This window comes from Musca domestica, unplaced genomic scaffold (assembly GCF_030504385.1).
Source record: "Musca domestica strain aabys unplaced genomic scaffold, Musca_domestica.polishedcontigs.V.1.1 245, whole genome shotgun sequence".
In the NCBI taxonomy this organism is placed as follows: domain Eukaryota; kingdom Metazoa; phylum Arthropoda; class Insecta; order Diptera; family Muscidae; genus Musca; species Musca domestica.
Genome location: NW_026712273.1, coordinates 713,028 through 723,131, shown reverse-complemented (window position 1 = coordinate 723,131; position 10,104 = coordinate 713,028).

The following is a 10,104-nucleotide window of genomic DNA, read 5'->3' as shown; positions in this document are numbered from 1 at the left end:
GAACGAACTTTTGTTCACAAAAATTGAAAAGTAATATAGTGACAACATTTGCTTTGAACAGAAAGGCGCTACGTGCCAAACAGCCGAAGCCACGCTCGATGTTTTGCGTACTGTTTTTGATTATCAGCCGCAGAGCTGAAGTCGGTTGGCCACTTCGGAACTGTCATTTGACACCGATAGACTACATGTGTAGTGTTACGCCGACAAGCTGGAGACAATTGGCACTTTAAGCCATTGGTAAAATACAGCTGCATACAATCGATAACGTGTTTAAAATTTGACTAATCGTGTAGGCTATGCATGGCCAGCCGAGGCAGTCATTTGAATACCAATATTTTCCATTATTTACTGGAGGGATCGTACTTTAAAATAAAAACATTTTCAAGCAAAAACAAGTAAACAAAGGCTACAGTCGAGCGGGGCCTACCCTTGAATACCCTACAACACTATAATAAACGATACAGTTTATATAGGCGAGATACTCGAAAGAATTCCACAAGATATTGTGACAAACAATAAAAGAAAACCATTTCGAATAATAGCAACTTAAACTAATTTGCTCATTCCCAATTTATTGGTAGATGTTGCACGTAAATGGTCTTCCTAGATCTGGAACTAATATTTCCCAAAGACCTATAATCTCTCAAAAGTGGCAAAAGATTAACATTTATTATTGGTTTTTGACTGAAACGCATCTATATGAGATACAGACATTTGACTATATTCTTCAACGAAATCAGCGGTAACGAAATAGTCAGAAGTGCGTCTTTCCTGTATTTGTGAATTCCCCAAAAAGTCTCTGGAATGGACATTTTCGTATTTTGTCTACAAAATTTGGCAAACTATTTCACACATTGAATATTTTTGGATGGCCATCCAAAACTGCTTGCCTTTTGCAATGTCCGGTAACCCCCATTCAAATGTGCGTGAGGATCGGGCGTTTGCAGTTTTTTGGTCCATTTCAACCCCTAAATATATGGCGATCATCTTCAAAAAGTGTAGGCTTCCACTCTGACTCTCATCTTATCTTCATGCAAAATTTCGTAAAGTTCGGGCCATAAATGCGATCTGTATATGATATCCTGATATCCTAACTACTTAGTTTTGTTAGCTGTAGAAATATTACCAAATGTTTAATTCAAAATGAAAATATGCCAAAAATATGACAAAATTAAAAAAATATGAGAAAATGTTACAAAATCAATATTTTCATCTTTAGAGAGACATTTTTATGCGATTTTTTTAGACGTTTTTTCTTTCCTGCCAAGAGGCCATTCTGAATTAATGAAAACTGCCGAAATCAGTTCAGCCGTTCTCGACACATAAGAGATCTTTCAAGCCTATCTTCTTTGATAGACATGTATATCGCACATATTTTGCTATATATCCAATTTGTTGGATGTTAACATCAATGTAAAGATCAGAAGTAACCTTGTCATGGCTTTGTGATTTCGCCGGGATTTAAAACATTCGCGGTTTAATGAAAAATTTTTAATTTTTTCAACACAAAAATATGGTCTATTTTACCCGCTAAATATTATCCGATGACCACCCAAATTGGTAGGCTTATTCCCCGCCCTAAACTCTAGCTACATGCGAAATTCCGTCGATTGGTCCATAATTGCGTCCTGTAGAGCAACTGCAAAATCAGGAAATTTTTCAGTATTTGGTCCATTTCAACCCCTAAATAGTATGCGATCATCTCCAAAAGAAATAGGGTTCTATTCTGGCCTAAACCCGCCTCCAATTTCAATTTCGTGAGGATCGGGCTATAATTGCGACCTGTAGCGTGATTACAAATTAATATGGACAGACGGACAGACGGACGGACGGACATACATAGCTAGATCGACTCAGCTCGGCGAGCTAGGAAGATCCATATATACTTTCTTATATGGGAAACCAATATTTCGAGGTGTTACATAAATTCTGGCCCAATCAAACTTATAATACCCCCAACACATAGTGTTGTAGGGTATAAAAATTATATTGCCGAACCCCCAGTTGTCAAACATTTGTTGACATTTATTGTTTTAGAAACTCGAACTTTTAGAAATTGGTTTTGCGATTACGTAGAAAAAAATTACGGAAATACAAAAATTTATATTTGACAAAGGTTTAGTGTTAAAAATCTAAAATGTTGTATTAAGGACAAAAAAATGCTTAATCGACATAGAATTTTACTCAGACCAAGAATATATTATATCTGGGCTCGAATGTTCCGGGGATTCAATGAATAGCATAATTAATGTACCCCTACCGTACGGAGGCTATAGAAGAGCGTTAAGTTTGAACTATCATCCATACTGAGGTGGCCAAAGCGAAATACTTCGGTTGATGGTTTTTTATTAAGAATTCAAAATTATATCAATTCGAATGGGGATATAAAATATTTTTGATTGAGGTGCTTTTTCTATTTGATTGTTATTCTAAATTTTTAAATTAGAGTCAAGTGGCTGGAAAATGTCCTTAGGACCTTCCATCCACTTAAATATACCGAATCATGAACCCGGTTGAAATTTCTATTTTGAAAATACAGTCAATCTGGAGTATGTACTATCAATAAAGTTTTATATAGTCTAATTACCTTAAGACAGAGTTCAACTATTATATACAAGGTATAAGCAAATACCCATTGATATATCAAAATTGAGGCTCTTCGGTTAAAAATGTATAGAAATTTGTGGTGTAGAAAAATTCCGTTATTATGTAATATATTACTTCATCACATCTGACTCGGTAAGGTTAGGCACTTCACAATAACTAAATCATTACAAATCGTTACAAACTAAAACGACCGCGTAAGTGGGCCGGTCAGTTAGTAGATATATATTTATTAGATACAACTGCGGATATATAAAAACTGCAACTAAACATAAAATAACGAAATAAATTATGTTTATACTACCCACAATAAAACTTCTCGGTTTGTAGTTCGAGGAACGAAATCGTAATTCTTTAAAAAAGTGCAAAATTTATATTTCACAATGTAGACACACACGGCTTATTACATTCATTATTTATTCAAGAATTTGCCACAATATATCTCTACTAATTTGAAATTTACTCCAGTTCTAAATGAACTGTTGTGATCGTCAAGAAAGTAACTAAATAATGTTGAATAATATTTATAGAACCCAAAGAAACATTTTGTCTTTGATGAAAACCCGAAATATATTGATAAAAAACTGCGAATGACAGACAAGATTTGGAACTTTGTAAGCAGAGTATGAGTTTTTGTCCAATCGGCTGCACGTCCGTCTGTACAGAGATGTCTTTTGAATGCAGATCGATCAAGTTTTACTTTTACTTTACTCACAACAGAGATACGAAATACTATCAAAGAAAACACAGTTACAGTGCAGCAGTAAGAATGAAATTTTCGAAATAGAAAACCAAAAATTTGGGGTTAAAAAATTAATTCCGTTGACGTTTTCAATAAATTGGATATGTACAGGGTGAGATAAGAAAACTGTAATATAGTCAAACGCCATCATTTTAACAATTTTTTTATTTTATTGAAGGAAAGCAAAAATGTCGGGAAAAGGATCCAATAAGATTTGTTCAAACGGCCAATGAAATCGTCACACCCTGCCCGAATGTTGTTCTGTGGTATTTTGGTCCATTCCTGGCGAAGCTTGAGGTGATCGACACTTTGGTATTTTTTAATGCCAACGGATTTATATCCGGAGATTTTGGTGGCCATTATACGCTGGAAATGAAGCGAGGAACCTCATTTTGTAACCATTCTTGGGAGGCTCGTGCTGAGTCCTTTTGGCATTTCCAATGTCTGCGGTCAAAATGTTTGCGTGCCCAACGCTTTAATACACCCTCCAGAATATTTTCGCAATAATATTCGGTATTTATTCTGATGCCACGGTCGATTAATACGAGCAGAGAGTGTCCATCGACTGTTATGGCGGACCACACCATCATCATGGCCGGCGCTTGAGTTCTGGTGGCCAACCGAAGGTGTACATTTTCAGCTAACCTCTTTGCCAAGTAATCACTATCATTTTGGACAACGAATGTTTTGTCATCGGAGAAAACCACCACTTTGCACCACTTTCGGCCAAGCGAAGCAGCCCTTAAGCTCTTTTGAGTCTATTTTCTTTCTGTTGCGTTGTAAGTTCTTGCACTTTTTGGAATTTCAATGGTCTTAACCCGAGCTCATTTTTCAATATTCGCCTAATGGAATATTTCGATATGTTCAGCTCATGAGCCATTTTTCGGCCTCGATCAAGTCGCTTCTTTACTTTTCGAACCATTTCTGCTGATGATGTTGTTTTTTTTTTCGTCCACTTCCATGACGTCTGGCTACGCTACAAGTATCACGGTAACGAGCGATGGTACGAGACACACAAGATTTATTCACATTATCGCTTGAATTTCATCACGAATAACTTTTTTTCTTGAAAATTCTCACCAAATTGGTTTTGTACGCTTGTAAACAATATAATAAACTGTCACTGGAATAATTATAACAGCTGTCGGACGAGTGTCTTAGAAATGACGAAAGTCTGAAGTTGGTTGCAGTTTTTTCATCTCACCTTGTATATTTCACATTAACTATTTGGCCATAATGCATTTTGTCCAGTCTTAACTATTTTAGGCCTTTGAATTTATCGACACCATGAATTCTTTTATGACAAGTATACAAATGATGACGCAAAAAATTATGAGAAATCAATCTATTTTAAAACAAAAACAAATAACATTCTAATATATTTTGGAACGCAAACGACTTAAGCCAACATAAATTCAAGGTAGAAAACTTTATTCGATCACTCAACATACACATTTTACTGGTATCAGAAACTCATTTCACTTCTAGAACCTCTTTTAGAATAAAAAGTTATGTTATGTAACTCTATATATTTCTGATAAAATCCAGCTATATACACTATAATTTTTGATAAAATCCAGCATAACCATGCCCGAACATAAGTCTGACCACGTACAAGCGACATCTGTTGCAATATCTTCAAGGTATACAGTTATATCTGCAATGTATGGTCATCCAAGATATAATATAAGTAAAGAGGATTTCACAAATTTCTTCTCATCTTTTGGGAAGAATTCATTGCAGCTGGCGATTATAATGCTAAACACACTTTATACGGTTCTAGACTCATTGCAACCAAAAGTAGACAACTTTTAAACTTCATTTCGTCTGCTAGATTGGATGTGATATCTACCGGTCCGCCTACTTAATGGCCTTCAGAACTGCAAATACGTCCTGACATAATTGACTTTGCGGTAACAAAGAATATTAAGAGATAACAAGTGACAGTGGTACCTTCGTTCGACTTGTCGTCGGACCATTCTCCAACTGTAATAACATTTAAGGATATTCAACTCGTAAATGCCCCTTATTACCTGCCGAATAAGCAAAATGTGCCAGTTCACATGTAAGTCTTAACACTTCATTGAAGTCCGAAGAAGACATGTAGATCTTGTTGAAAATTGACTGACATAATGGAGAATATCGGTAAAGGCAAGCAAGTATATACACGTTACATTTGCTTCATGACGCGAACTTTGCCCCACAATAAAACTCGTCAATACACAAGCTCCACAAAAAGGAAGACTTGCAAGCAAAACATCGACGCAAAAATCACGCTAATAAAACAAGCTAAAAAGTATCAATCAGTTTTGCCGACAGATGTATACCCTCAGCCAATGTGAGGTACCAGATATAGTGGACCGAAGTATTCCATTTTAATACTTCATCTAATACAGATACAAAAATTGGTATGTGCAAAATTACGGGAAAATCGAACATTTATATCTAATTTTATGCGAAATCATAAATTCAAAATTCAACTCAGATTTCCGGTTAAGAGAAATATTTAAATAAAGCAGTTATAAAGAATCGCTAACTTGTTTCGCAAGTTATGACAGATAAACGTATTGAAAATTGTGACCATTTGTGGGAAAGGTACCAGAAGGGTTAGCACAACTGTTTGTATGTATGCAATTTGAAGAAAATTGGATGTTTATTTCGAGTTTTATGAGTTTTTTTTTAATCTTGAACACTATGTGGAGGAGGTACCAGAAGAAATGATCCGATCTCTAACATCTTTATAACAGATCTGGTGTTGATGAAAATATTGTTGATTTCGCTTTTTATGAGCTTCACGGATATACAAAATTTTGAGCCTTTATGGGGGAGGTATCAAAAGCAGTGGCCCGATATATACCATTATATCGGATTTTATAAACATTTTGTTTATTCAAAACTTTGACCCTTTGCGGGGGAGGTACTGGAAGGAATCTATACCGTCTTTATAACAGATCCTGTGTTGATGGAAATATTCAGCTGTGCCAAGTTTATGTGGAATCGGATGTTAATTTCGCTTTTTATGAGCTTCGTGGATATTCAAGATTTTGAAATTGTGGGTGAGGTACCAGAAGGAGTTGGCCGATATATTCCGTCTTAATACCAGATCTTTGGTTTATAAAATTGGATGATGTGGATTTGAAGACAATCGGACTTTACATCACATTTTATAAAAGTTATAATTATTCAAAATTTTGACCCTTTGTGGGGGAGGCACTTGATGGAGTACACCGATATTATCCATTTTTGCACCTGACTTAGAACTGATGCAAATATTAGGATTTGCAAAGTTAGAGCAAAATCGGATTATTGCTTCTCTTTCTGTACAGAAAATATATTTTATAAAAATTTCGTCCTTTTGTGGGGAAGTGCCAGAAGGAGTGGACCGATATTGCCCATTTCCGAACTCTTAATTTGATAATAATATTACGATGTACCAAATTCGGGCCAAAGACATTGCTAAATCGACTCCAAATGTCCTGAAATGGACAAGGCACGGATGAGGCTCGTTTTGGCGGTATACCCTAGCCATAAACACAAAATCTGTTGTGAAGATGGTATATATATATGCGAACCCCTTCTGACACCTCACCCACAAAGGGTCACAATTTTCAATACTTTTATTTGTCATGTAGTTAGCGATTCTTTATAATTTGCTATATCTAAATATTTGTCTCAACCAGAAACCTGAGATGAAATTATGATTTTGCATAAATTCGGATAGAAATGTACGATTTTCTTGTAATTTAACCCAAACCAATAGTTTTATCTGTTTTAGATGAAGTATGAAAATGGAATACTTTGGTCGACTATATCTAGTACCTCAAGCACATTTTAACATTTTCTAAAAATGACCACATATCTCATATAAAGTGAAGGAAGTAACCAATGTAGTCCAAACCTGGCACGTCGCAATATTTATATCATATTTATTTATGTCCGATACGAAATGAACAATTTTGACCCATTCCTTCGGAACTTACTCAATAGAGGATCAAACATTTAAAGGAGTGAAAATATATTTAAATAATCCAAAATTGGCTGAGGGTAAACCCGACTGATACTTTTTAACTTTTTATACCCTGCACCACAAGGTGGTCAGGGTATTATGTCTTTGTGCATTTGTTTGTAACAGGCAAAAGGAAACGAAATAGACCCATAGTTCCTTTGATGATCTGCATAGAATCACTTTCTGAGTTGATTTATGCATGTCAGTCCGTCTGTCCGTCTGTCCGTCCGTCTGTCCATGTATTCTTGTGAACAAAATGCAGGTCGCATTTATTATCCGATTGAGATTAAACTTTGCAAACAACATTTGTTTGGCCCAAGGACGAACCCTATTGAAATTGGAGATAATCGGTAAAAAATTTAGATATAGCTCCCATATATATCTTCGTCCGATTTGCCTTTTATTGTGCACCAAACGTGGAATATCAGCCCGAATAGTATGAAATTTCGCACATACAACCAAATTAGGCCTGAAAATAAGTATGCCAATTTTGATCGAAATCGGTTCAGATATAGCTATAGCTCCCATATATATTGTTCATCCGATTTGTTATTTTTGTCCTCCGCAGCCGTAGTATGCACTGTGTAACAACAATATTTGGGGAAATGCAGCTCAGAAATACCTGCAGCTCAGAAATACCTTTGCTAAATTTTATCGAGATCGGTTCAGATTTGGATATAGCTCCCATATATGACTTTGTCCGATTTACCTTTTATTGTGCACGAAACGTCTTATATTTGCCCAAATGGGATGGAATTTGGCACATACGACCAAATTTAGTCTAGAAGGTAGTATGCCAAATTTGGTGAAGATCGGTTCAGATATAGCTATAGCTCCCATATATATTGTTCATCCGATTTGTTGTATTTGTTACCTACAGCCGTAATATGCACTCCGTAACAACGATATTCAGGGAAATATATCAAATACAGCTCAAAATTATCTTTGCCAAATTTTATCGAGATCGGTTCAGATTTGGATATAGTTCCCATATATATATTTATCTGATTTCAAATTAATTTTGCACCAAATGGGCAATACAAGTCCGAATTTAAAAGATACAAATGCTTTGGCATATTTAGTCCTTTGAATTTTAAATTATAATTATAATCATAGCGTGTATGATTGAATTCTCTCATAAAAACTTTTAATTATTAAGTGGAGCTCAACTAAATTAGCAAAGTGGTGTAGGGTATCATAAAATCGGCCCGCCCGACTTTAGGACTTTCTTTACTGGTTGTATTTATACTTGGGGCGAAAGTTCCATGACTAATGCCCGATGTGCGTACAAAAATGCGCCCCTTTTTCTACTATGGTACACCCAAATAAGCAAGATCCACATTATGAAGCCAAATACATTAAACGAAAGCTAAGTTTAAACAAGTAAGCAAAGGCTACAGTCGAGCGGGGCCGACCGTTGAATACCCTACAACACTATAATAAACGATACAGTTTATATAGGCGAGATACTCGAAAGAATTCCACAAGATATTGTGACAAACAATAAAAGAAAACCATTTCGAATAATAGCAACTTAAACTAATTTGCTCATTCCCAATTTATTGGTAGATGTTGCACGTAAATGGTCTTCCTAGATCTGGAACTAATATTTCCCAAAGACCTATAATCTCTCAAAAGTGGCAAAAGATTAACATTTATTATTGGTTTTTGACTGAAACGCATCTATATGAGATACAGACATTTGACTATATTCTTCAACGAAATCAGCGGTAACGAAATAGTCAGAAGTGCGTCTTTCCTGTATTTGTGAATTCCCCAAAAAGTCTCTGGAATGGACATTTTCGTATTGTCTACAAAATTTGGCAAACTATTTGACACATTGAATATTTTTGGATGGCCATCCAAAACTGCTTGGCTTTTACAATGTCCGGTAACCCCCATTCAAATGTGCGTGAGGATCGGGCGTTTGCAGTTTTTTGGTCCATTTCAACCCCTAAATATATGGCGATCATCTTCAAAAAGTGTAGGCTTCCACTCTGACCCTCATCTTATCCTCATGCAAAATTTCGTAAAGTTCGGGCCATAAATGCGATCTGTATATGATATCCTGATATCCTAACTACTTAGTTTTGTTAGCTGTAGAAATATTACCAAATGTTTAATTCAAAATGAAAATATGCCAAAAATATGACAAAATTAAAAAAATATGAGAAAATGTTACAAAATCAATATTTTCATCTTTAGAGAGACATTTTTATGCGATTTTTTTAGACGTTTTTTCTTTCCTGCCAAGAGGCCATTCTGAATTAATGAAAACTGCCGAAATCAGTTCAGCCGTTCTCGACACATAAGAGATCTTTCAAGCCTATCTTCTTTGATAGACATATATATCGCACATATTTTGCTATATATCCAATTTGTTGGATGTTAACATCAATGTAAAGATCAGAAGTAACCTTGTCATGGCTTTGTGATTTCGCCGGGATTTAAAACATTCGCGGTTTAATGAAAATTTTTTTAATTTTTTCAACACAAAAGATATGGTCTATTTTACCCGCTAAATATTATCCGATGACCACCCAAATTGGTAGGCTTATTCCCCGCCCTAAACTCTAGCTACATGCGAAATTCCGCGTCGATTGGTCCATAATTGCGTCCTGTAGAGCAACTGCAAAATCAGGAAATTTTTCAGTAATTGGTCCATTTCAACCCCTAAATAGTATGCGATCATCTCCAAAAGAAATAGGGTTCTATTCTGGCCTAAAACCCGCCTCCAATTTCAATTTCGTGA